Source organism: Rhinoraja longicauda, chromosome 12 (genome assembly GCF_053455715.1).
Source record: "Rhinoraja longicauda isolate Sanriku21f chromosome 12, sRhiLon1.1, whole genome shotgun sequence".
Taxonomy (NCBI): domain Eukaryota; kingdom Metazoa; phylum Chordata; class Chondrichthyes; order Rajiformes; family Arhynchobatidae; genus Rhinoraja; species Rhinoraja longicauda.
This window is the reverse complement of record NC_135964.1, coordinates 33,790,652-33,796,651: the sequence shown is the minus strand read 5'-3', so window position 1 is coordinate 33,796,651 and position 6,000 is coordinate 33,790,652.

The window sequence follows — 6,000 nt, the reverse complement described above, 5'->3', positions numbered from 1 at the left end:
TAATTCACACAAAGAGAGAGCTAAGCCATTATGATCAATATTTACACAACTTTGGTTTGGCTTCAGTTAACAGTGGAAAATACATTTTGGAAACTCTTTATAAAATAATGAGACTCAATGCACATAAATCAGGACATTGGCAGAGGTGAACAGTTTATAATAAATATTCCAAGATACTACTTTTGTTTTATCAGAGAAATCAAAGAGAAATACTAACAGTTAGAGCATGGATTTAGAGTGAGTTGGCACTTCTCACTACACTGCCCAAACTGGTTGCATCCTAGATTGAGGAGGGAGTCCAGGATGGAAGTTGCAGAAGGTCAGGATACATTTTCCAATCCTCCTTGGACAAGAGGACAGTGTCTCCCATTCACTAAACTCAGGAACAACTGCATGCAATTATAGTCCAGTCAGCCTAACATAGGAGGTGAGCCATTTTGGAGATAATTATATGGGACACCATTTGCGAAACATTTGTGTTCATTGTCTTACTGGCATCAGACTTCATAAAGATGTTTCATCGGATGTGGAGAGGAAGGTGAGGACAAGGGGTACCCTATCCTTGCTCTGGGTGGAAGGAGTGAGAGCAGTAATGCAGGAGAAACCTGTTGTTTGGTCACTGTGGCTTTGCCAAGCGACCCTTTTAAAATAGGAGAACAATGGAAGGAAACCACAAACTAAACGAGCATCAACTTCTGAAAACGTGACGAGAAGCCACGGCCAATGCCAGAAATGGAGTGATTTGTTGCAAGATCCACAATCTGATGATTTTGAGTGAACCAGACTCAGTCACAAACAGTCTTGCCAATTGCTGAGATGCCAAAATGGCAGCAGATAACAATGGACAGGAGTATGAGGAAGTCTCCTTCCAATCACCAGCTTGGCAGGGATAGAGAATATTCTTCCACCAACAGATGCCCCGTGTACTGGGACAAAACAATGTGAAAACCTGTCTTCAAATGGCCACCTCATTTTGTTATTTGCCTTAACAAGCCTCTTTCCGCAATGGTAATTACTTTTGAGTTCTATTTAAACAAGTTGATAGAGAACAATTGGTCTGATGGGTTGACTACTGCAGTATCATTTGGACCACACCACCAGCAGCATTGCAGCAAAGGGACAAGGGAAGGGGGAATCTGAATTAGCGGAAGATGCAAGGATATGGAAGAGCAAGTACTAGCTTCAAACTACAGAAAAGACATCAAGGAGCGGAGGGATGAGGAGCTCTTTCATGAGTTATAAACCTCCGATTTTCTTTTTAGAGGAAATACATGCTAGTAAAATAAAAGCATCCATAGTCTACATCTTTTCTGATTAATCTTTGGAATTCTAATTCAATTATTTTCAAATCCTCCTCAGACAAGCAGCCGTTGTTCACTTGTTAGCCTTGATAATGGGTTTACAGCCTTTGGGGATATTAGAAATGTTCTTGGCTTCATTTGCCAGCCACGCATTATAATTACATTGGGTAATATCAGAAACATGAGCCTGATCCAGTTTGTCCAGCTCAACCCAATGCTGCTGAGATCAATTATAAAATCCTGATTGCCAACCCATGTGCTGCTCTGATCTAGAGGAGGTTAAAGTTATTGGAGCTTTTGGCAAGAATGGAGTGATAGAATATAGGGCAGAGAATAAAGAAGGACATCAGAAGAAACTGCAGAGACCAGTGAGAATGCTGGAGTTCAAGCAAACAACATGCATGTATTTAAATAATAGAAAACCATACAAAATATCTGGAAGATAGAACACGAGGTAAACAGAAATATAGCAATAGATTTGTTTTATATGCTGGTATGAACAGATTAAGCTATTGTGCTGAAAATCTCTGTAATTCTGTGTTATATTTTCCAAATCCTGAGATTAATAATCTATTTTAGTTGAGTAAGAATATCAAAAGATATAGAGTGGAGATAAAGAGATCTGTATACAGACCAACTGATTCAATTGAATCACCTATCCGTGTCACTATTCCCATCTGTTCACCATGATCTCCCAGGATGCACTGCGGCGGAGGCAGAAAGCTCCCGGGAGGCCCCACGGAGCCGAACAAGAACAGACCCGGTGGGTCACCGTGAACGTAGCCCTAGTGGGCTGCCAGCGGTCGCAGGCCTGGTTTGCCGCTACAAGGAAGGACCAAGTGAGCCGCTGCCTCGGAAGCCACCAAACCCAGCCCCGGAGACCGGAGAATCGAGGAGGAGGGATCCGCTGACATCGACAAGACGTGAGGAGTGGGCCAGTAAGAGACGGACCAGGCTATTGCCTCCAGTGCCTTCAAGGTCGGCTGCAGGAGATGCCCTGGGACACGAGCCAGTCAAGGGCAATGGAGGAGGCCCTGCAGCAGCCTGGGGCTTACTTGAATCACAGGCTCTCCAGTACATCCAGCATGTGAACCGGAATTTGGAGATTCGACTTTTTCTTTTTAAATGGCACCAAAATATGGTGACCTATGCAAGAATCTCACTCTGCAGTGCATACATGACAATAAGGAACATTTGAACCATTGAAGAAGCATGATATTACATGGAGTTCTATTTGAAACAAAATCAGACAGCTCTATCAGTGTCTGGCCAAGACATTACACTTAATCTGGTCTACAAAGCCAGACTAATTGGAGCTTCATCCAAGGTCTCTTATCATATCATATCATATCATATCCTATATATACAGCCGGAAACAGGCCTTTTCGGCCCACCAAGTCCGTGCCGCCCAGCGATCCCCGTACATTAACACCATCCTACACCCACTAGGGACAATTTTTACATTTACCCAGCCAATTAACCTACATACCTGTACGTCTTTGGAGTGTGGGAGGAAACCGAAGATCTCGGAGAAAACCCACGCAGGTCATGTACAAACTCCTTACAGTGCAGCACCCGTAGTCAGGATCGAACCTGAGTCTCCGGCGCTGCATTCGCTGTAAAGCAGCAACTCTACCGCTGCGCTACCGTGTGTACAAATGTACCACTTTCTAAAATAACTCAGTCTATGAAATACTTTAGAACACTCAAAAGATGCAATAATATATCTTATAAATCAATTGATGTTGCTCTGGTAGTATCGGAGATGTTACAGGACTATTGATCTGGAACCCTGAACTAATGACACTGAGAATATAAATTCAAATCTGACCAGACCAATCTGAGAGTCTAAGTCAATTTAAAAATGAAATGGAGGGCATGTAAGCTGGTACTAGTTAGCATTAGTTAGCAATAGCATTAGATTAACAAATGGTCACAAAAATTAAATTGGTTCACGAACAAGAACGAAGCTTCCTAATATTTCAGGCAACATCAACATGTGGGTTCTGGATCACAAAAAAAGACACAAAATGATGGAGTAACTCAGTGGGTCAGGCAGCATCCCTGGAGAACATGAAGTGGTGACGTTTCAGATTGGGACTCTCCTTCAGACCACCTTCTGAAGAGGCCCTGAAGAAAAGCAGAGAATGCTGGAAACACTCAGTCAGTCAGCCAGGCTGCACTTGGAATGAGAAACAGAGTTAGCTATTCAGGTCAATGACCTACCATCAACATTTTCTCTACCCAATTTGCTGGAATTCGTTTTATTTCAGATTTTCTGCATCTGCAGAATTTGCTCTGAAATGGTTTGGTAGAACAAACGATTAGTTCAGCCACATGGGGCTAGGAATGGCCTCAGCAGAAGGGAACCACAGCCTACGGAAAGCTCTTTCATTCCCAGTGAGTTGTATTAATAATCAAAAAGTACAGGAGTTTGCAAAGCCATAAGATGAAAGGCTGGATTACTGTGAAATGGGAGTACACTGTGAATCCGATTAAGATAACCATGCACAAATGTTAAGAGTAAATTTAGACTCACCTTTAAGAAGGGATGCAAATACCGGATGGTCCGACTTTCCCACGTGGAACCACGTTTTTACCTTGGAGGCTGGACTCCCATGCAAAGCAAACAAGTTTAACGGGTTTAACGGATTCCAACACTCATCCAGTTGAGTAAGGGAGTACTAAGAGGATGGAAATATCTGGTGCCTAATGTCATGTGGATAAGGAAGGACATTTGGAGTTCATCTAATCTCCAGAAATGGACCAGAGATCTTCATTCATGAGGAGTGCTATCATAAGTGGAACTATGCATTATGCATTTAATCATATCTCCAGAATAGACAACTGTTTTTTTTTTAATTGGATAAAGCAATTTGAAGCAGTGCACCAGAAATATCCAAAATCATTTACACCAGCATGTCAGGAGAAAATGAAGACACAATTAAAATACATCAATGACTATATTTTGTATCTGGAATAATGTTAGGACCAAATATTTTTAATCCACTTACCTATATGTTTCTTAAAAACAGCATGCATTAGCACAAGAGACAAGTGCCAGTAAAATAAATCAATTAATCTGTTTTTTAAGAAATGACTTTTGCAAAGTCAATATTTAAATTGGAGTTTTATGTATATTTTCCAAAGTAAAATATGTAGAACCTTAACCACCAACTGACACAATCACCTTGAGTGGGCACAAATGAGAATGGTGCACAATGTACACTGGCAGATTATAGATCAAATAGTGGGAAGGAGACAGGTGATAATACAAACAAAAGCTGGACAAAGATGCAAGAACTCTGAAGGGGCACTTCAATTATCCCAATGTACACTGAGATACCAACAGTCCGAAGGAAAAAGTGGGTGAAGAATTTCCATGACATTTACAAGAGAATTTTCTGGAGCAGACTAACAGCACGATTAAATGAGATAAGAGGGAGAGGGGAGGGGGCAAAAGATTCCATGACAAGAGATTAACGAGTAAGATAAAAGGAAACCCAAAAGTTATAAAAACAAAGAAATAGAAATATGGCAGCTAGAAGCTGGGACTAAAAGAGATCGTTTACTTAAAGCAAAGCAAATGGCTTGAAGTACTGAATAAGTATTTATCTTCCCTCTAACTCAATGCTCCGATGCTCTCCCAGGTTGCACTATCAAAAGCATAATCAAGAACTTGTAACATAATAATAATAATAAGCATTTAGTTTATATAGCGCTTTACCAGGTGCTCAAAGCGCTTTACAAAAACAGTCATAACATAAAAACAAACAGACAAACTATCCTGACGGAGAAGCGGCGAACAAACAGCGCCAGCGTCCTCTCACGTCAGGGTCCGGCAGTAGACAACAAAAAGCACAGGACACACAGATACAATTTTAACACAAACAGCCATCACAGTGATTGCTCCAGGCACACCCTCACTGTGATGGAAGGCAAAGAAAAGTCATTATCTCCTCCTCATTCTTCTCCCGTGGCGCCACGAGGCGATCGAGGCTCCCAACTTTTGAAGCCCCCACCGGGCGATGGAAAGTCCGAGGGCCGAGCCGAGCCGAGCAGGCCGATGAAGGTCCTGAGCCCCCACCGGGCGATGGAAAGTGCCGCGGCCAGGCCACGCAGGGCGATGAGGGGCCTGCGAACGGGTTGATTATAGCTCCGGGGCGGTCGAAGCTGCTACGGCTGGAGCTCCTGAAAGCCGGTCGCCAGCCAGGGACCTGCGAGCTCCCGATGTTGCGGTCTGCAGGGCCCACGGCTGAAGCCTCCGAGATGGTAAGTCCAGGCCCTGCGACCGGAGTCTTCAAGGTCGATCCCAGCTGGAGGCCGCCGACTCCACGATGTTAGGCCGTAGCGCGAACGGAGATATGACACGGTAAAGGTTGCATCTCCGTTGAGGAGGAGATTAGAAAAAAAATGTTTCCCCCACCCCCCACATAAACAGAGTTAAAAATAGAACAAAACGTACATTAAACGATGACAATAGACAAAAAACAAAAAAAAGACAGAGAGACTGCCGGTGAGCCGCGGCTGCAGAACACAGCCACGCCCCCTGGCTGTGATAAACTTACTGTAGTCCTGCCACTTGTAACAACTGAAGACACAACCTTGACCAAACCTTAATGAATAGGCCATTTGGCAGAGAATGCCCAAAATACCTCAGTTGAGAAAATTTAGCTGAATTGAGGGCGACAGTGTCAGG